The following is a 23654-nucleotide window of genomic DNA, read 5'->3' on the forward strand; positions in this document are numbered from 1 at the left end:
TTGTTTTTCCAAGAGAAAAAAAAAAAACTCAGCAACTAAAGATCAGTGGAAGGACTATGTATTTCACCTCTCTAAAGCCTAATTTCTCCTCTTGAAGGGTAATAGTCTCAGATTTCTAATACAACCTAAAAATTGGATTGCTTTGGCCTTCTCCCAGACTATAAAAGAGTTATCATCTGAGTTAGGGTGCAACCATGCTGCTGCCCATGCACCAGCCCTATTGAATTTGTCTGGGGGAGGGGTGCAGTTTTGTCGTGCTGAGCAGCTGCAAAATTGGACCCTCACAATAGAAATTAATCTGGTAGGCAGCCAGGAAGAACAAATATCAGGAGCTGGGTTTCTCCACAGTTACAGACCCACAATCACAAAATGCTTCATCCCCAGATCTGCTTTGCTTGCTCAATTTCTGTGCATATGAGAGCCTGCCCTCCAATCACTTCAGCAAGCATCTTCTGTATTTCAGCACCCTGCCCGCATACAAGAATGATGGAGTCAGCATGCAGAGCGGAGGCAGGCATGCATGAACACCAAAACAAAGCCGGTTTGGTCTAGTTTTAGGCCAGATCACTTTGAGAGTGTCCTTTCAATAAGGAGTTGTGGGCTTTCAGATTTTTATTCAGATTAGCTGCACTCGCTGGCAGTAATATAGAATCAGTTTTGTCTTCTGGTATTTCAGTTTTTTTCCTGTATACCCAAATTTTGCCAAGAAGACACCTTACCCCAGCCCCCAATATAATAAAATCTCTGTACATTCTCCAACCCTACTTTACATATTTTTCTCTTCTAGTACATCTGCACTCTGCATACTTTTGCATTCTCCCTTCACCCTTTTCTTCTCAGCTGCTCCATGTTTTTATGTCTCTCAGGAGGGGTTAATTCTTTACAGCTGCGTCCTGCTTGCCAGGAGTCTCACATGTGCAAATTATTAATCTTTTCTATTGCTACAGTAACTCCCAAGGCTTTAAACACCCCCTACCTAAAACTGGCCCTTTTCCAAAAAACTTTTCATATTCCCTCTCTAAAACATAATTTGGTCCCCTGCAGGGTTTGCACTATTATTTAGCACTATTGTCTAACTTAAGTTCCTTATTTCCACATAATAATTTACAAATTGGAATTTAATTTAGAAATTTAAACCCTAGAGTATTGAATTTCTCTCATTGTTGTACAGTTGATATGTTGTTGGCGGTGGTGGTGATTTTTTTTTTTTTTTTTTAGAAAATGGCATTGTTTTCTTCTGTTTTGCTTTTAAAATTCAGTTTTGAATAATGGGTGTAGTTTAGCAATTGTAATGATAATGAAGTGAAATGCAATTTGTAATGTCAACTGATGTAGCTAGGCTTCATGACGTAGCTACAGAAGCTGATTCTTAAACATGGAATGACTTAACTAAGTACAGGATATCCTAAATTTCTGTTTAATAGGAGGTTTAAGTTATTACCATTTATTTAATCCACTTATTTTTTTTAATTTAGGAGATTAAATCAATACAGGCTGTCTATGGTTTAGATCAGTAATCAATTATGAACACATAACTGAAATGCATGTACTCTGTGATGCTCGATACATACAAATCTGTGCACAAATACAAATACAAATGCATCCACTCCTGTGTACACACTCATAACTATGTCTACAGGCATAGACACACACACATTGTTTTGGTCTGGGATGACTGATGAGCTAGCATTTTTTTCTGTCCTCTGTCTCTATTTCTGATGTGTTGTCCTGATCTCATATATATTTCTCAGCTACTGATTGGATATCATTATGATACTTCCAAGCTTCCCAATAAATAATTTATTTTGAAAGTTAGATATGTCATAATAAAGCATTAAAACACTCCAGGCAGTGCATTTCTGGTTGATTATATGCCTCCAGTGGTATTATAAGGCACAGGCAGAGGACTGAGTGATTTTAAACACCTGACAAGTGCAATAATCCCCAAGAACTGCGTGGCCTGAAGCATCTAACTGCTGTTATGAAACAGAATTTATAAATAAAAATAAGAAGAACAGCCAAACCTATTTATTTATTGGGCATTATGACACTGGTATGACATCACTTAGACCAATCAGCAATCTTGATTTACGCTAACTTTTAACAGTCATTTCCTAATGTGAACCATACAACCAAATATTTCTTAAAAAATATTAAACAGTTTTGAGTTTTATGTGTGCAAAGGAAATTTAAAGGTGGGTTAGTTGCAATTCAGACAAATGATCTGTTTAATATATACAGAAAGTCTCCCTGTAGGCCAATTAAAAAACCTTCCAAACAATGTTGACGATTAATTCACATATTATTTATAACTAAAGTAAGTTAAAATTTAACATCTCAGATAAGAGTGCTGTAAGGAGGAGAAAGAGATTTCATTAGGACAATAACCAGATATGAAATGCAATTTCTCCTCTGAAGAAAATTTTAAACAAACATTTTAACAGCAAAGAGTTTATGGGATGTGTAAGAGTGCTGTTTGTAGATTATTTTCTCATTAAGAGTAAAAATTCCTGGGTAAAAAAGTCTAGCTCTGAAAACTATAATATGTATAGCTTGTAAAACTGGAGCTGTAAGAATGCAATGCAGTATATGGTGGCAGCATCAAAGCTGCAGTTAAAGAAATGTTGTGCTAAAGGACAGATATAAAGTGATTTTTTTTTCTTCCTGGTACATATACAAAAATAGAATTTCTGAAATGTCATGGCTAACACATTTAGCTGCTGGACATTGAAAATCTTCCCTGTGATTCACAATCTGAGACTCAGTATAATCAAGAGCTTTTATATTCTTGTGCATAAGCACAAGCTGTAGTGACTTTTCTCTTCGCCTCTTTGTCAGGGAAAATGTGTTCAAGTAATGGGGACTACCCTTAAAAAGAATATGAGATGGCAGTGGCAGGAGTAAAAGTATGGAAACCATGGTGTTACTATGCTGCAAATAACATATGTACTGAAGAAATATAAATTATCATGCAATTGGTGTCTACTGGGAAGGAATTTTTCAGGTTGACAATAATTTAGAGTATCCCAGAAAGGCTGAGGTTGGCAGAGGCTTCTGAAGATCACCTAGTCCACCTCTCTGTTAAAGTAGGGTTACATAAGGCAGGTTGACAGTTGTCTGTCCAGGTATGTTTCAAGTATCTCTAAGGATGGAGACTCCACAACCTCTGTATGCAACCTGATCCAGAGTTTGACTAAGCAACAACAACAACAAAAAGTGTTTTCTTATGTGGAAAACTTTCCACACAGGTGGAATTCCCTGTGTTTCAGGTTGTGTCCATTGTTTCTTGTCTTTCCATTCAATACCGCTGAGCTCCATCTGGCTCCATCTTCTTTACTTCCCTCCAACCTATCAGGTATATATACAGACTGACAAGATCCCCTTGAGCCTTCTCTTTTACAGGCTAACAACCCTGGCTCTCTCAGTCTCTCCTCATATGAGAACTGTGCAAGTCCCTTAAACATCTTCTTGGCCCGTTGCTGGACTCGATTCAGTAAGTCCATATCTTTCTTGTACTGGGGAGACCAGGACTGGGCCAAACGGTTTGCCTTCTGGTAGAGATGCTTTTACCCCCTGTGGTTGGGTGGATCCTGTCTCTTCCTCAGTCCTCAGGGGAGGTCCTCTGCTTATAAAAGGCACATCCTTGTTGTCAACTCCAGTGGTGCAACCAGTTGTTGACCCACAGGATCCCTCCACTCCTTGTCAAACGGATCTCTCTCACTGGCAGAGTCAAGGAGAAAACCTCCTGGACTTCCATGCCCCCAGAGCCCTGTAGATATTCAAGATTTCAGCAGCAAGAAACCTAAGATGCATATGAAGAAAAAATGTGACCTGAGTGCCATATGTTAGCTACGCTCTTCCCCACTCCATGTGTGGTTTCCTGTTTCTCTTAAGTCAAATTCAATAAATTTAATGAAAAAGCCAGTATAATGCACCATGTGTATGTGTCATATACACATGGTAAAAAAACCACTGTTGTCCTGGAGAACACTTTGAAATAGATGTGGCTCTCTAGGCTACCCAGAGCTTAATAGCAATATTCTGTATTTGCACAGTGAGCAACTCTGCCCTCACTTGCATGTTTTACAACACACAAGTATGGAGATGTCCACACACACAGATATGGGCCCGAAAAAGCATGTTTGCACAATTGTATCTATAATTAAGAAAAATGCTCCTGATCATTTCACAGATATTCATCATAAAGTAACTACCCATCTACTGCCTGCAAGATCAGATATTGCCTTTTCTAAAAGTTCTGATTAACCATGGAGAAAACTATTGCTTGTGAATTATTTGTGTTGATAAACAGCACTGAATTCATTCAGATAACACACTGGTGTAGGCTGCAATTTGCAAACACAGAAACTACATGCCAGAGCAGACCAAAGGTCATGATCTCCAGGTATCACGCCTCCAAACACAGCCAGCACCAGATGCTTCAGAGGAAAGAGTAGCACCTCTGTAAGGAGTGCAATGGAGTAGTTTTCCCATGAGGAACAATTTCTTCCTCACTCTGCTGTTTCTAGTGTATGTCTAGTACTATGAAACATTGAGAGTGTTCTTTAGCTTGGGATTTTTTTTTTTTCCACCACAACTACTTATGTGATGTAAAATTATCAGAGAATTATTCTGATATAAATATTTTATTTATTTATTTATTTATTTTAGCCTGGTGAGCCTTTTTTTCTCCCAGACAACTGTCTTTATGATCTGAGTTCTTCAGGAGAATTTTATTTTCTATTAAAAAAGAAATGATCAATTCTTAACATTTGTTAAAGTCTATTGTAAGGATGCTTTATCTTTGCTCCATGTATGTGCTGTAATTCAATATGGAAACCAAACAAAACTCAAAGATTACAGAGTATATTCCTACCAATTTACTTTGTTGCAACTGGTAAAATAACAGAAATATATATTAAAAAAATACTGTCCTGATAGCATGGAGGTGTTCAGAGTATCTTGTTCCCATGGAAATTCCATATTCTGCATAAAGACTTCTCGTGTTTAAAGCCTGCTTCATTAGCAGTCCATGGGAAAAGATGAGATATTTAATCCACCATTCCATAATAGTGACTCATCATCTGAATTTAAAATTCAAGTGGGTAGAAGGCTTTTTGCATTATTATACTCTATTCAGCACTGAAGCTTCTATGTCTTGTGAAGCTAGTCTTAGTCTAATTGTGCTGGGCTGTTTTGGTGTGGCTATGTGAGTGTTGTCACTGTATATTACATTAGTGTCTTCCCATGCACGCATGCGCGCGCACACACACACACACACAAAGACACAAAATCTTCTTAGCCAGTTCTAGCCCATATCATCCATGCTTCACATGCTGCATTCTTTGTAATGAGGGTGGGCAATAAGGACAGTATGCTGGCAAGATTTTCTGCTCTGAAAGGAAAGTCCATCACTCCACTCCTACAGTGTACCAGTTCAGTGCTGTGAAATAATCCCTGGCTCTTGTCTTACCCTTCCCTTGGGGTACCTGCACCACTGAATGACCCCATCGTGCTTGGTGCATTGAGATTTTGAAACTAGCTGCTAACTACTGTGGATGCATTTCCTGACCTTGCTGGTGGGAATTGAACCAAAGTCTCTCAAGTGCTATAGGATCTAATTAATATGCATCTTATTCCAGGAAAGACTCATTACTTTATAGATATTTATATAAGGGGTATGTCTGCTCTAATGGTTAATAACTAAGCATAAAGTTTCATTTCTAATAGATGAATGAAACTTTTGTTTAGATATGGATTTTAAGTTTTATTAAAAAAGTTTAGAAAGTATGATTATGATTATGATAATTGGGTGAGAGTTCCAAATGTTCACACAAAGTTTTATCCTTGCCTTGAGTGCTAGCTGGAATCACCTCTCCTTCCTCACTTGAAATTTGAAAAAGAAGTTGTGCGAACTGATTTAAGAATTAATTCAAAGCAGCAGCATTGCATTAAAACGCACATAGACATGCATGCATGCACACACAAATGTGCTTACATTTCCGTGGAATACTGTGTGGATAAGTGTCAAGACTCATGTAAGAAGCACGAGAGGGCTGAATGGACAGATATTGCGGTCAGTACCGACAAAACAACCTGGTTTATAGCTTTATGTTTTCTGCTCTCAACTATCAGAAAGTTATAGCTACATGCAATGTTTGTTGCCTCCTACATTTCTGTACTGGGAGAGTTGGTGAACTGATGCCCTGGGAATCAATGCCCTTTCACTCTTTTCTGGCTGCTCATGATTAGGCTTATCCATTGTCTCTTAGTTGTCTTTTTCCAAGCTGAGATGTCCCGGTAAACTCAGTTGTTCTTTGTACAGACGTGCATTAGCCTAGTTGGCCTTTTCTGGTTTGACTGTAACCTTTTTGACAAAAGATAAGATCTGCAAAGGTACTCAAAATGTGGATGAATCATAGATTTATTCAAATTCATAGTGTTGACTTCTGTTTTGTCACTATTCCTTCCTAAAAATTCATAACACTTTATTTGCTGCTTTGACTGTTAATAAGCACTGACCTAATTCTTCCTTGGATCTGGCATATATTCTGATTGCTGAATTAGAATTAGTGGTTCAGAAAATATTATCTCACATTTGAAGCTAGGACTTTCTCCTGTGTGCATTAGTCTTTATTCATTCATAATGGATTTTATCTACCTTTATACTGACCAGCTATACAGCTTTGTAAAGTTCCTCTGCAATTCTTGGCCATCAGTCCTTGTCCTAGATACCCTATATTTTGTAAATGCACAACTTAGCTTGCATGAGCATAGGTAGTATAGAAGGTATTTAGAGATAATATGTTGTTCTTGTTTACGTCCTTTTCTTCATATATGTTAAACCACTTTGAACCAGGGTTAGTTACAGCCTATGCTTTACAGATGAGAAAATGGGTGACAGAATCGACCACACTTACTCTGTGAGTGAGTAGGAGGCCTTTCTTTCTATGGCTAGTCAGGATCCATCCAGTGGCTAGGTGTCACCTGCCATTTACATTTCAGGATTATGTATTTGCTTAGAAAGCAGTCCTGGGTATTTTCAAAATGAAAGTACTGTTTCAACCTTTTATATAATATTTATTTCCAGCACTTGCAATCATTTTGGTTAGTTGAGGGTGACATCAATAAAAATATTACTTAACAATAACAAATTAGAGACTATCCTGGGAGTGTAGCAAAAACCCATCTGTGGAAAAAAAGGGGGAATTTCACCCCTAGGTGTTCAACATTGATTATATCTAATTACAGAGTGCCTTAAGTGAAATGATTCAGAGCTCCGCATTTCTCAGTTTTCCATATCCCAAAATGTTATGTCGGAAAACCCACTGGATTTGTGTAGGCACTTCAATTCCCTCCACAGAGAGTGAAGCCTTAAAAGATACACAATATTTGAGTTTTCTTTCCATCTCTAGTACTAGTCACTCCTAGTTATCAGCAACCTTAAATGCAGGAGTGTGGCTTGCCTTATCCCGTCATACCTTTTACAAGAATTCATCGGAGACTTCAGTTTGCAGTGTTGTCAATTTGGCACCTTTTGCTGAGTACTAAATTCACCTTAAAAAAACATGTCTACACATTAAGGGTTCTATTCATGAATGACTAACACCTCATTTGCACTTGAATTTCATTCAGGTTAAATGGAAACATTGTGCAATGCTGTGGAATTTACACAAATTTGATATCCTTGAATACAGATTGCTAGTAATGAAACAGACACTTTGTTGTGCATATTAAAGATGTCCAGAAGCCAAAAGAGGATGGAGAATAAGAGAAAAAAGGATCAGAGCTGGCCTGAATGAGCAAAGTACCCTTGCAGAGGAGTGGGAAAAGGGAAAGAGGAAATCAAAACAATTTTGTAATGTGTAGGTGTTCCCTGCAGCTCAGCCCCAGGAGCAAATAAAGCTTGGGCTTTTGATGTTTGCTGTATCTGCTCAGAGACCCAAGGTTTTCACCTACCTAGGTAGTGACATTTGTGTGGGAATCTGTATTCTTCTAAGCTGAGTCTCCCACTTCTCATTTGAATTTTGTATTCCCATGAATCTCAGGCAATTGCTGAAGCAGTTTTCTTACACCAATCTTTCTTATGATTCTCCTTTCACACACCAATCTTTCTTATGATTCTTCTTTCACATTCTGTGTGTGTGTGTGTGTGTGTGTGTGTGTGTGTGTGTGTAGGGGGAAGAGAATTCACAAGGGTGGGATTTGGAATTTGACTCAAAAACTGACTTTACTTTTTTTGTCATTTGGGTATTTGAAGCACTAGTTTTTCTGCTAAAAATGTTAACCATGGGGACTATTTCTCATGAGATTGTCACACTCCATTTTCCTTGACTCATACAACACCAGGCAGAATGGCTCACCTATCTATGACCTGTACCTATAGGTGTGACAGGAATATGAATGCTGATAATAATAATTCAATTTTGTTACAAAGTTTCTGTGGACTTGTAATCAGATGCATGATATCTGGAGGAAATTAGTTTAGGAAATACTTTAAAATCACATTATTATGTTCCACACAACTGTATGTAAATCTTTTTTCAATAGACTGCAGATAGTAAAAGTTTTGCTGCTTATAAGGATGGGCGCTGCTTCTTATTTTTAAGGTTGGTAGTGATCTTATGCTCAAGCTACAGTAGCTCCGTCCAGTGGCACTTATCTACATGCCCACCAGTACTTGTGGGTAACGACAGAAATTGTGGCTAAAAATTAAGATGTTTCCCATGATATTAAGTTCTGGCTGCTGATAGTAAGGAGCTGAAATCACTCTTAACTTGCACTATGTAGAAATTTTAACATTTCAGAAACTAGAGCAATGTTTGTCTTCATAGGCACAAATATATACTAGCAAAAGAGAAATCAGGGACATTTCTGACCATTTTTTTACAACCTTGAACCTGTATTCTCCGTGTTCAATCTACATCAGGTCTTTTTTCCATGATACACAACACATCCCATTTTCTCTTTTCACTGGCAAACACATCTGAGAATTATAATATGGGGTTAAGAAAATCTGCTATTTGAATACCAAGTCACAATACACAAAGCCTAGGCTCTACTCAAGGGACAGGTAGCTTCTCCACTTTTTGGCAGTCAGCAATCAATGTTGTGAGTTTAAGGTGTATAAGCTATTATGTATAAGAAACCCTTCTTTATTCTTTTGTTGTTGTTATTGTTTAAATTTCCTTGCAGAAATTGATTTGGGCTGCAATTTTAATTTCAACAGGTCTGCTTGGACAAGCAAGTCTGGAAAAGAGGCTGTCATAAGCTGCATATCATTGCAAATTCATATAAGCAAGATCTGGGTTTGGAAGTCTGGCTGCTGTAACTACAATAATTCCAAAGTGAGTTGTACTCTGAGGAAACTTGTCAGACACATAATCTTATTCTTCTTTTGAAGTTTCATTCTTCAGGAATATTAAATAAATAAACTGTAAACTGTTGAAGTTATCATGCACTACTGAGCAGCACCCTATAAGGAAAACAAGCACTAAAGAACATATACATGACCCCAGAAATCTCTGCAAGTTGCTTTATAAACAACCCTGAAACCTTTGGCTCAGATGCATTAAAAACAGAAGGAATAAGAAGAATAACAGGAGAACACCTCAATACATGAAGTTTTAAATTATTTTATTTATTTATTTATTTATTTTCAGAAACAGAATTTGTTTATATTTTGGCAATCATATCATAGTTACCAGTGTCTTAATATTTTAAATACAATAACTTGATAAGCTATTTAGAGCCTGATGATCGTATGCTGGGGAGTTTTAAGTTTCAGTCTACCTTCCTTTACCAAGGCAAAGAATAATCATCAGCCAAAGCCTAGGTTATCAGCTTCTTCCATTACGCGTTGTGTGATTTTGCTCCATGGTGATGCAACGTTGCAATGATTTATATCAAAGCAAGCAAACTTCAAGCTGAAACTGCAAAAGTATGGGTAAGGTCAGTGACAGGAACTGCTAAAATGTTGCAGCTTCTCTGAAGCTGCAAAGAAGCCCACTACAAACACTACAAAGCTGAGAACGTTTCCCTGGTCTTTGATTTCTGATTTTTTGAAAGGTAGTAATGGAGCCAGCAGGTAACCTAAGACAATCAGGGAATGTTTTAACAGATGTGCCATATATTTGAATTTCTCCTATAGCTTTATACTATCTATAAATTCCTTTGCTTCATGGAAAGACAGAAAGCTGTTGCAAATAAAATTAAGGTCTCTAGAGGACGATCTCCTAAGGAAGAGATTATGATAGGTTAGCAATTATTTGCCTGTCTACAGTCACAGGCAGATACTATTGTCAATGGAGAAAGCACTTAAAGGTAATACTAGATGATTTAAAAAAAATAAAAATGTTTGGAATTATTCAGTAGTTTGCTAATTTGCAAATGTCTATAACACAGATGGAAGAAAAAGACTTGTTTTATTCCTTATTCTGCCATGAAAAGCAGGACAAGCAAAAGTACCACCAGCGATCTGATCCTTTTAGATGAATGCTGTGCTTGAAAAGCCACACATCTGCACCGAAGGACCAAAGTGGCCCTAGTTGCTGCGTGCAAAAAAAGACAGGACTGAGAGCATTTCCTAAAGGCAGTTTCATGATGTAGGGTTCACTATTCCAATCTTTGCTTTAACAAAATATGTTTGTCCTGATGTAATAGCAAGCATGAAAAGGAAGGGGGCTGTGTGGCCTACATCTCTTCCCAGTCTGCCTGCATGGACCTGCTCAGGTGTCAGGGACAAAATCTCTGCATCTCCTTATCAACTATTTGACGTGTCAAGCTTTTTGGTACCTTGCCTCAGTTTCCACTTTTTTATGATTTACTACTTAATCATCCTCTTTGTAGCTTAATTTTCAAGGCAATATCTCTGAAACTCCCCTGGCATGATCTTGTAGGAGGCATCTGAAGCTTGGTGAAGCCCCAGTTTTCTCACTTGACTAGCTGATCTGTTTCAGAGCTATCATCTGTTAGGTTTTTTTTCCTCTGAAATGATTCACTTTTAAAGTTTCTCTCTGAACCAGCCATCAGACACTCGAGGGCCCAAGAAGCAGCAACTAGCTGCTTTTTCTCATTCTAATATCACTGTCAGTGTGGTGTAAAAATCAGATAGTAGAGCAGGGTTAGGCAGTGGAGAAGACCTTCTTCATGTGCCCTAAAAATCCTTTTAGTAGAAAATGGTGTCAGGCATGTATTTATTTATATACACCTTAGCTAACTGAGTTTATGTTTAACTGTTTTTAACTGTTTTTTTTTTTTTTTTTTAAACTGGTTTTAGAATGTTCAGGGTTTTTATATTTGCACTATGTAGCTGAATAGATGTTATCAGTAATGAGTACATGAATTTTAAAATTCTCTTTTTGCTAACCACTCTTTTCATGTGTTCTCAGGAAGTCTAAGGAGATCACAGTTGCCAGTTTCTTTTTTTTTTTTTAATCATAATTAATTTTTTTATTCAAAGGCAGACAAGAGTTTTGTTGACCACTTTAAACAAAAACAAACAAACAAAAAAAACATTCTTAGGACTGGGTATTTTGATTATTGGAAACTGAGGCTGTCGTGGAAAGTTGAAATGATCATTCTGAATTATCTAATAGTACATTTTTTTAATTCCCTCAAAATCTCAGTATTTACCCCAGCTTAATATGTTAAATAACATACTAAATACATGAAATTGTATTTTTAAAATAAAAGTGAGCATTTTTCATACCTTTTATCCTCTGTGGAGTCATTTGCCATACAGGATTCCTATTAGTGTGACTTCTTGTATCTTCAATACACATTGTTTTCTACAAAGTTTCAAGCAATTGGTCCTGTCAATATTATTTCAGGGTTTGTTGCTTTCAGGAAACAGAGGCACCACAGCAAGAGTGTTATTGGTACGTTCATTAGGATAAATAAATGTGCTTTACACCTCTATTTAAATTACTCTGTGATGAGCCTGTCAATACAGTACATACAAAACAGCTTTGTAGCACTAAAATAGAAATAGGGAAAATAGAAGTATCACCTTTGTCCTTTCTTACAGATAATAAGGAAGGAAGGGGCATGGGAAATATTGTGGGTGCTGTAACATCATGGCTGTTGGCAGCGGAACACTAGAGTTCATGGGGGAGCTGGGCTGGCAACGCCAGGCTTCAGTTTGCAATAGTCCTGACTGCAATCACTGTGAAAAGGAGCTAGCCCAGCTATCAGCCTGTCTTTAAAGGCCAGTGGGAGCAGGCCAGAAGGCACAACTGAAAACAGATGTGAAAAACCAACAAAGCCAGCACAAGCAGATGAAGGGTTTTTTGGAGGAGCTGGATAAGAGCAGCATGAAGAGTGCAATTACCAATTGAAACAAGAGAGATTTGAAGCAGATAATGAGGAGATGTGTTTAATATTATTGAACTATATTGGAACAGGAAGGATATGTTGGGAAAATAGAAATCTTTACATGACTTTGTCGCCTTCAGGGCAGTTGACGCACCTGTCAGGGAGGATGCTGGTGAGGGACTGGGGTGCTCCTCCCTGGTGGGAAGGAAGGCCGATGCCACAGCTGGTGTCCGTGTGGTCTTCTCATCTCACACCCACAGCAAATGCCTGGTGAGAAAATCAGGGTCTTCTGGGAGCAGCGTGTGCACTGGGCAGCCCACAAGCTGATCGCTCGGGCGATGGGAACATATGGGGTTTTTAATCACACCTAATAACAACCCAGCTGCCAAAGGCAAGCGAGAGGATGGGAATGTGATTCCTCTCTGCATGGCTTTATTGTGAAGCTTACTGTTGAATTCCATATTAACAGAGCCAAAAACAGCAGAGCTGGTTTTAAAATGTAGTTCAAAGTCATAACAGCATATTTATTTTTTTTTTATTTTTATTTTTAACAGCAAAACAAGGAAAGCTGATCCTTTATGGAATACTTTGCTAAAATGAAAAGGGCATCATTATTTTTCTTCCAGATAAATGCGTATTTGAATTTCATCAAACAGGATCCTTGTAAAAATAATTATGAAAACAGATATTAGCTGAGCATGAACCAAACTACCCCTTGTTTACCCGAATTAGAAAAAGGATGATTAATGGTAATGAACGTGTTACATTACTCATTTGTCAAAAAAAATCAATAATGTTAAATACCCCAGGAATGTCACAAAGCTGCCCCCAGTGCTGTGCAAGTTCTATGAACAATTCTAGCCGAAAACTGTCTAAGGGACCACTGCTCCACACATAGAGAACTGCCCCCTGCTGTCCCCTGTCTCCTCACTTGATGCCAAGGAATGACCCCTGTTAACAGGGGGAAAAAAATCTCAAAAATAATGACAGTAATTGTTTTACTTTCCTTTTTTTTTTTCTTTTTTTTTTTTTTTTTTTCAGTTCAGATCATTTTGCAAGAGCAGGTATAGATACAATTAGGAAAATATTAATTCCACAGATAGGGGGTGGAGAAGGTTGGGTGAGCCACAGTGGTGCCTGTGCACCATGGAGGTAGGGGCTGGAGTGACCATGGTGGCAGGGCAGTCAGCTCAGCACTGCAGGCCCTGCTGCTGCCCAAGGAAAGCACGACAGAGCCCGGGGGAGAGGCCAGGCTGTTGCAGGAGCACACTTTGCTTGTGGCAACACTCCTTCCCCTTAGCTGTTCTGTAATTATTTTATTGTTTCTGTGCTTCTGTGCAATGCAATGCAAATTCCTGGAGGCAGCAGCACCTGCCATGGAGGACCAATTAGTGGTCACTGTGGGAGAATGTGTGCCATTGTATCGAGGTGTCACTGAGTCACATCTATGGCTGGCTTGTATTATGATCAGGGACTGCCTTTTTCCATCAAGAGTCCTGAGACATCAGGAAACAGTGATGCAAGAAAACCTATGTAATAGTTTAAAAACAAATACATAGAATTTCAATTAATTAAATAAATTCTGACAAGTAATTTTCTGGAAAACTTTTTAAGAGTTACACTGACACTCATGTTCTTTAGGTTCAAGAAGGACAGATTGCCTTGGTTTGCATAGAGGAGTGGGATACAGACTTGTATAATCTTCCCGATTTTTCACTGATTCCCCCTCTGAATCCTGAGTGAGTTAATTTAACCCTCCCTTGGCTCACTTTTCCCACATACAAATAATGTTATTTAAGTACTTGAGAGAGAAATTTTAAGTTTTAATTAGTATTTGTAAAATGCTTTGGGTTACTTGGATCAAAGTGTGATTTATTATTCAGTTATTTATTATTATATTACTGCTTGTTAGGTGCACGTGTGCATGTTGCAAAGTGGGGTAGCCTTGAATATAGTTATTTGTACTTTTTTATCCATTTGCATAAGATGAGTTGTTAAGATTCATATTATTTGGCTTCAGTTCTAAAGGTTTAATATGGAAGTTTGTTTTTTTTCACAACATTAACTTTAATACACATAGAAGTGCATTTTTATGTGAAAATATGACTAACTCTCTGAATTGGACTCTTCTGTATTTTTTGTTGATCTTTCTGGTCCATGTGAACAAGAATGTATGCATATCTCACTGGGTTAAGGGCGTCCTAGGATCTGAGGTCGGAGTTCTTGGTTGTGATTTCAGAAAAATATGCCAGTAAAAATCCCATCTTGTGCAGCTTGCCAAGACCCAGGATGCAGGGGTGTGCTGGAACCCAGGACTATGCAGGCCAGTCATATGAGTACTGCTTACAGCATTTGCTTTCACTGTGAGTAAGATGCAGCAGACTGGAGCAAGTCAAGGATTGTATCTACATCCTTAAAGGGAGAATTTGCCAGTAGGAGTGTCTGTCTCCCAGCTGAGTATTCAGGCTCTGAATTAATCAACTTTGTTAACGTTTTCTTAATAGTAGCAGTTTTCTCAGCAAGTTGTTTCAAGTACAGGTGTTATGCCGCATGTGGAAAACGACCGTCAGACCAAGCAAAAAAGCTTTTCTGAGATTCACCGCAGTGCAAATCCACACTCTTAAAGGTGTCTGGTAAGCTTGAGTCAGACAAGTGAATGTGTGCAATCGCCAATAACATTATTCACATCCATCTTACACACTTAAACGTTGATTTCTTTCCATCTCTGCAATGTCTACTGTCAGGTTTATTCCCATTATTGGTGCTCCTGAGCCCACTTATTCATTACTGAGCAGCAAGTGAGAGAGAACAAGAGGAGGAGGAACCTATGTTTTTAGCTCTTAAAAGCAAAGAAGCTGTCAGAAATGTGCAGATTAGAAGGATAGAGTGGGATATCCAATGGTGGAAAATGTACAGGTTGTGAACAAGGATGCTAAAGTGGAAGTCTGAGGAAGGAAAGCCCAGAGCTTGGGGAAGCTGTGCAAACAGTTCACTGGGGGTGGGTTTGCCTTCAGTCATGCTGAGACACCAAGAACCGAGGTATGGAAATACAAAATAATGTTAAACTGTGAAGTGTGAATTCTTGCACAAGGAGCTACCTCATTATATGGGAAAGAAAAGGAGGAATTGCTCAGGACTGCAGCCAGTATGGCAAGGTCTGTTATAAACTGTTTTCTCTTTTCTTCCTCTCTCCAAGGTTTCACTTTTCCATGTACCCTAAAGAGTGGACACGAAAAACACGTGTTTGAAAAGTGAGAAATAAAATATATGTTTTGACTTTCAGTGGTTCCACACAACACTGGCTCTGGAGTCTGATTTTCTTGCCTGTCTGCATATGGCCCTCTCTCATTTCCTCTGCTATTGTGTTCAGTGTCACTTTTGCTGAAGAAAAGTGGCTGAAATGTCACTTTAACCAAACATCTTAAGATTTTGGAGGCAGGCTTGGACCCGAAAAGAGGTTGATTTTCATGAGGAAATTCTGCCATTGGACAGGAAGATGTAAATCGCAGCTGACTTGCAAAATTAATTAGAAAACAGTTTATTTTTTAAAAAAAATTATTTATTTATTTATTTTCCCAAAATTGTGTAGGTGGCAAGGCTAGGCTCTGACAGGCTGAGGAATCCAGCTTCACCAGGACATAGGGCTGCACGGCTCACCTGGATGCTTACTGGAAAAGATGTCCTGCTGGTACCAGCCCAAGGGTAAGGCCGTCACATGCCTTCTTCACACCAATTCATTCCCATGGTGTCCCTCACATCTCTGAGCCCCCACCAGTATTACTTAAAAAATCACATTATTGTTATTATCCTTTATATATAGCTTCTAATTATTTTTAGTTTTCACCAGATGATTTTTATTTTATTTCATTTATTTATTTATTTATTTTCATTTGGAAAGGAAACCATCCTGCACTTCTTTTAAGAAAGCTAATGTTGAGTTGTGGTCAGTGAACACGATCATTGACCCCATCAGGAACCACATGCAGAAATGAAACTGCCCCTAGTGTGGTTGCCTGTTGTTTCCTGTTTCAGTGAGCCTCAATGAAGGCTGTCCCAGCACAGGCAGCTGCTGTTCTAGATCTAGGGAGCTGGGCACAAAACTCTAGGACTGTACTTGCAGAGACTGAGGTGATATAGAAAACTACTATTCAAGGTTAACAGGGCTGCAGAAGACTGAATGGTTTTAGGGGGTTGGGGGAAATGTAAGGTCACTGCTGATCACCTGGGTCCTGGGGGCCAGCTGTGGCTGCAAACAGCTGCATGTAGTGTCCACACAGCTGCTATTATGGTCTGAATGGGAATTGATGGTGGAGGAGACTGGATCTCCGTATCCTCCCCCGTGACCAAGGCCTGCATCCCCTTGGCCAGAACATGGCCAGCTGAAGGTGCAGGATACCAGATATACACAGCAAAGGACAGAGTGACCAGTGGCTGTATGTTCTCTTGGCCCACTCTTCGGTTTATATCATAGCTCCTTTTCTACACCTCACCCACTTAAAGCAGTCATTACTCTTTTTTTATCTCCTAACAATACAGACAATTTCACCTTCTGCATTTTATATGGTACTGTCAGTACCCTCTTGTATTTTTGATTTCAAGAGCTTTTTCTGAACCTTTTAATTTCCAAGACTGGAAATCTTACTCAGACAATTATTCACTTTTTAAAATTCTCTACCCATATATTCAATGCTGTGATCTGATGTATCTCATTCTTGCATCTCTTCCTAGATCTTTCTTCAGAGCTCGTTTTTTTTCTTTTACCAGTAGCCATTTACTTTAACCAAATGTTTTAATATGCTAAACAGTAATTTGAATACTCTTTTCCTTTCAGGTTTTGGGAGTTTTTATTTCTTTCCTTCAAAATGTGCTAGATAGATTTGCCCTGAGATGACTCGTAGACAGTATGTGTGAGCACACTATCATCTGATACATGTCTAACCAGATGTCTTCCTTGTCTCATGCTAGAGATACAAGCCCAGAGGTAGGTGTCCTGTGAGTTGGTGGTAATTTCCAGTAAGTGCTATTAGAAGAAAGTAGTTTCTTGTCATCTATCAACACTAGCTCGAAGAAATGAAAAGTTTTTCCATTTTTTCTTAACTCACTGGGTGCAGTTCCTCTCATTTACCCTCATATACACATATACACACAAATGCAAATATGGATATACATATATGCAGAACAAAATAACTGTTAAAAGATTTAATGATACCAAGGAAGAAGTCACCTGTTACTCTGCTCAGACAGTTTCAGCTGTCGAGTGAACTTGAGTTATTGTGATGATTGATAACTGCTGCTTTAAGCCATATGCTATATTCAGCATCAATTTTTTATATTTATAGCTTCCTGTATTGAATATTTTTTATCTTTTTTTTTCCCCATGATGAAAGCATTTTTAACGTGAAAAGTAGCTACCAAACTAAGATAACATTTGCTCCTTGTATCGTCCTTGATCTCTCTCTCTTTTTTTTTTTTTTTTTTTTAAGTCAGTGACTGTAACTGAGACCATTACATGTATCTGTAGAAATTGGAGCCAAGAAGGTGAACCATCTTAAGATCAGCTGCTAATAGTTGCTACCAAGGTAGAAATTCTGCTATAGTCATTCAGGCAACCTCAACTGAGGCTGGAAGTCTTTGCTTGAAGTCCCTGAGATTTGCTGTTGCTAATGACGAAACTCCTGGTGCATGTCTTCTGCCAATGGTGTCTTGCTAAGATGTTCCCCATCTCCTTTGGCTGTTTATCGTCAGCCCCTCAGGGCAGCTCATGGCTCTCTTGGACACCATGAAGGAACAGTTTGTGGGGCTGTTCTGCAAACTAGGTCACCCAAATGAGCCCAGCTGAAGGTCTGAGGGGGTTGGTGGTGTCACTGGACCCTTTGGCTAGCATGGTGTCTGCATGGTTCCATGGGCGAAGGTCAGCACAAACAGGAAGGTAGTAAATGGAAGGACAGGATGGAGCGGCAGGTGGTATGCAACAGCAGCCTCTTCCTTGCCAGAGAAAATGGTTTTGCTGCAGAAGGAAACATATTGTTAGGTACAAGATGAATAAAAATAACATAGGGAGGTTGCTACTGTTAAATGATCATGATACTTGCTTTACGTGGACCTTGCAGACAGTCCAGGCTGTCCGTGACTTTCCTTGGGATTTTCTGCTTAATGTCAATTTTAGAGGGTGTTACTTCACCCCTCTCTCTGTTTCTGCTGGACTAAGAAGAAACTTTGCATCAATATGTTTCTGTTCTATACCCCTCATGTAAACCATAAACTGTATCTGTATGCCTATTTAGCTGTTTTTAAAATTTCACAAAAAATTCTACAAATGACAAAGCCCTCTTAAATCTATTTCGACTTAAAAAAAAAAAAAAAAGTAATATAGGGAAAAATACATTAAGTAAACCTATTATTTTGCACAGAATTAAATGGGTTTTATGCAGTAGCAAACATTTCCCTTCCTTTCCTAGTTGCCATACATGTATATACAGCAGTAGTTACTCAGATGATTTAGATTTCTTGGCCTTTCTGTTGGAGGAGTGACAGTAGGAGAGGAGGAGGTAATAGTGGATTTGATCTTTAAATTGAACTCTGCCGTATAGGAGATGTTGCAATGCTTGGTTGATAGCAGAACCTGAAGTGCAGGACAACAACTCACTCTTTGCCCCTGAAATGTTATTAGCCTTCTTTACTCCTCCTTCCAAAATAAAACACAAAATAAATAAAGCTTCCAGCATCAGTAAACTTCCTGCTGTTTGAACTGGCAGGCAGCCAACTCATTTGGACCGTTCTCCCCACTGGTATAAAATACCCATGCAAGCACGAAAAAAAGGAGAGGAGGCCCTTACGACTACATGTAAAAGAATGCTTCTCCAGTTTTCTGGTTTGAACAATATAACAAGAAATCCTGGTCTCAGTTTTTAAAAAGAAGCTCGCTCACACACTTTTATAACACTTTTATTTTCTGTTTTTGAGCATTTATCTCTAAAAACCATGCAATCATCCATCTGAATGAGTAAAGAAACAAAATCCCATAGGTACTTCATTCCTCATTTGAAGTTTTACTTGGGACTCAGGAAAACAGGAATAAAAAAAAAAATAGATAGATGCAGTACATTTCCAGGAATTTAGTCTTCTATTGCAAAGCAGTAGCATGTACGTTTGTATTCTCTGGTGTCTGCCTATGCTCCATGCCAAATTAACAAATTGCACATGCAGGGGTTTGAGCTGCATTTTCAGCATGGTTTCTGTTCATTCGCTTAAAGGTATTTGTGATCCAGTTATGGAAACATACAGATTCTGCCCCACATTTTTGAGGAATTTAAAAAAGACAGAGCCTGCAGAAGAGCTGTTTTTAAAAAGCATATTTTTCCAAATACTGACTTTTATATGGGCACTGTTTATAACCCCTAACAATTAAAAAACATTTGATATAAGTGATGAAAACATACACCTAGGCGGTTTGCCCACAGTCAGCTGTTTTGAGACTTGAACCCAGGTTACTGCCTGTACATTTCAGTCTGTGTTTCTGGATTTACACAGGTGAAATATTGACCTAGAAGAATATGGAACAAACCACTACAGCTTTAAGATGCAGAGGTTTATCAAAAAAAAAAAAAGGAAAAAAAAAAAGAAAAGAAAAAAAGGCAGAAACAAAGGCAAGCAGATGGCTAAAGATGAAGGTCACATCAGATTGAGAAGTTTGTCAAAATGTGATGACATAGGTAATCTGTAAACTGTTATTGCACCTAGCTGGAGGTGCTGAAAAACATTTTGAAATTACAAAAAACACTGGAGTCACCGGCACACAGGCAGGAATGATAGCCTGGAGTGGTTCTGCTCTATGGATGAATGCCAGATGTGGAAAGCGACATATCTGGAATTAATGATATTAAACATGCTTTTCTTTTATGCTCAATAATAACTCTATTATGATTGATACAAACCGCAGACACTTTATCTAGTACAAATGGAATCGTCTGTCATTGACTATATTAAATCATCAATTTCTGCATGATGAGGATCGTTTAGGGTAACTAATCATCTGTCTCGTTCTGAAGTCTTTAAGGCTGATCAGATAACGTTTTGAATACTGCCTGAGCAACCATGACAATCTAACCCTTCCATGTAAGGATTGAGAGGGGCCCATTATGCCGTCAAAGCCTGTGGAAATATCACAGCTCTTTCTCTACATAATACCCTGCTGTAAATAAATCACTCTCCACCGCAAACTTTATTGATCACAAGCACTTCCATGCTTGTGTCTAGTGAAGTCTCTACAGAATAAAATGCTGCTTTATATTTTGTCTTGTCAAAATATTAAACGGCTCTGTCAAGCGGAGTCAGGCTAGCAGTGATGGTGTAATTCTGCTGTAGCCCTTCTCATTCCCTCTTTCTATCTCAGCTGCCAAGCTTACAAAGCAGGATTTTTTTTTTTATAAACTTTCCAATTATAGTCTCGTAAGATTATGAAGCCTTAAGATAAAGTGTCCTAATTTAGAGTGGTGGAGTACTGAACCACGGGACAAGAGCCTGCTAGATAAAACATTTCTCACAAGGAAAAGATAACCTGGCTTATTTATATACACAGCATTAATGGGCAATAGGAGATAGCTTAGAATATCTCTATTATTTTACCAAGTGAGATAGGGAAGAAATACTTGAATTAATTCAAATGTTTATGCTCAAAATGTTTATTATTCACAGACAAAAACTATCCCTTAATTATGAGACAAATGTACCAAAGGAGGAAACCGTGAAACTCCAGGTTAGCACTATGCTTTGCATTTTTGTACCCTATCGTTAGTCTGTAATTCTGTAAATGAGATCATGTGTTTGTCGTGATACCGGAGCACCATCGTGGTTTGAGGGGGAGACTGCTACTGTCTCTGGCTTCAGCTCACGTTGTGTTTGTCATCGGATGGTCTCACTTTGACACTACTTAGCTGCGCAGAGCCGAGCGCTGCCCTCTTATAACACCCTGTGAGCCTCCTGGGAGAAAACCTGGGGTCTTGCAGAGCTTTGCAGAGAACAGCCTGCGCAGATTGTAAGGAGGTTTGGGGCTGTCCTTAGGCAGAAGCTGGAGCACTTTCAGTGCTGCTGTAATTTGTAATAGTATTCACCATCTCAGGATTGCAGAAGCTTAAGCTCTGTCATGCATTCCCATATGCTTCCCACTCCAGGAAAGGCAGAATAAGAGCCAAGAGTGGTGGCATAAAGCTCTAACCTGTGCCGAAAATAAGGCTGAAACACAGAAACAGGGAACTGACAGTGACTTCCTGACTTCTGGGCTTCTCTGGGAATCAGGGAAAATCTGGTCTTACAATCACCATGTTTTATTCCCTTCCCTATTTGATTTTCATGCAGGCAGAGTTTCTGTTCAGGAAGCATAAATGTAGAGCTCAAAGTCAACGTTATTTCTTTTTTTTTTTTTTTCCCTGTGGCAAATCAAAATCCATATTAGGTGAAAGAGAGAACAGCAGAGAGACCATCCGCTGAGGGAGATGGGCAATTGTGAAAAGAGGTCGAGAACAGAATAGGAAAGAAGGAGCAGCAGAGCCAGGGGCCAGCAGAAGGACAGAGGCCATGAGTAGGAGGTGGACCCACTCATCCCACACATAAGCTCCTTTCACTGAGGCAGCGGGGATCAATCTCTGTGAAAAGTACCTACCACAAGGAAGTCCTGACTCTTCCTGCACCTTGTAGACATAACTGAAACAAAGATATTCAGTCTCGAAACAAAAGCAGGCAAAGTGAATTTACTGATGTGATGGGCATTTGACTGTGAGGGCTGATGAGCTTGAGAGTGCTGGTTGTCCCCGTGAGTGACAGATGAACCATCAGGTTGCCCAAACTACAAATACAGTCACCCAAAACAGTTTCTTCATGTGATTATGATCAGAGAAATCAACTTTTAAATTGATCTTAGCCAATAAGGATTCCAATAACATAATATAGCTTTGGGCAAAATCTGAGTCAGCTTGCTTTGCAAGAATTTTAAAATGTCCTAAAATAATCTTATTCTTCTCTCTTGGCCTAGCTCTTTCTGCTCTACAAATTGCTTGCAGCTGAAAGAGACCAAATTTTGATATGAGACTTCAATAAATTAACTTCATCTTCTTCTTTTTTTTTTTTTTTTTGCAATACTTTTTGTCCAGTCGGGGCAAAATCCATGAGCCTCCTACAGCAGTAATGACAATAGTCAGTAATAAGAATGTAGGCCATAAAGAAACAGCTGTTTAATTAAAACATGTTAAATATTTTTGAATAAAAAAATAATTGTAAAATTATTTTTATAGAATGCTTATGAACACAGAAAGCCATGAAATGCAGTGACTTCTTAATTAGTAATGTTATCAGTCTTAATTTAAAAAAAAAAAAAAGTAAACAAAAAGTGAAGGTTATCAGTGCTTAAACACTGTATCTGTGCCCAATGTTTTCATCATCTGAAGAAATAGTGGTTTTTCCCCCTTTACAGTTTACTTAGCTTTATAGACAAATTTATTTGGCTTTTTTTTTTTTTTTGGTCAATATTGAGGCTTTTGTTTTTGTTTTGTTGCCATCATGTAGATCTTTATAAATGAACTTATGAAAGATCCCAGGCAGTACAACACATAAGGCACACTGCAGTTAATCCTATGCCATTACATTTTTAGTTGTAAGCAGCATATGATTGAAGATCAGCCAAAAAGTCCTCCAAAGCTCGCCTCTTCTCCAATAAGCCTGCAAGAATTCAAGAAATATTCCTAGATCTCTTTCCCACTAGATCTCTTATTTCCATACTTCAAATGTTTACACTTATGTTTCATTGACATTCTTAAGAAATTATGATCCTGTGGAATATCTTTGCTAGCTTCTCTTGTGTCTTTACCATTTTTGACCAGTTTCAGCCTTTCTTTTGTTCTTAATTTAAAAAGGGATGGACTTAAAAAATAGGAGTGACTTGCAGTTATAGACAAAAAATAAGCACATCCATAACTAAGATATTGATTAATATTTTTTTCAGGTGTTCTAATAAAATTCTAGATCATAGCTACAAATTCTTAGCAAAGTACATAATAACAAAGTAACATTAGTGTTCCCAGTGTTTAAAATAACCATTTTTATAAGTATAAAATCAGTCATGAGCTCTAGAATTTGCATGCAATGCAAACAGAACTAGGCCTTTTCTTTATGCCAATGGACTTGGTGTAAGTAAAAAAAAAAGGGGGGGGGGGGGGGGGAAGGTATTATTCAAATTAAGTAACTGGTGATGACAAGATAGACCACAGTAAAACCAGAGATTATTCTGGTCTCAACAGATTGCTTTTCTTGGCTGAAAAATTTCAGGTTCAGGATCAGACTCCTTGAAT

Source organism: Anser cygnoides, chromosome 6, assembly GCF_040182565.1.
Source record: "Anser cygnoides isolate HZ-2024a breed goose chromosome 6, Taihu_goose_T2T_genome, whole genome shotgun sequence".
Classification (NCBI taxonomy): Eukaryota; Metazoa; Chordata; class Aves; order Anseriformes; family Anatidae; genus Anser; species Anser cygnoides.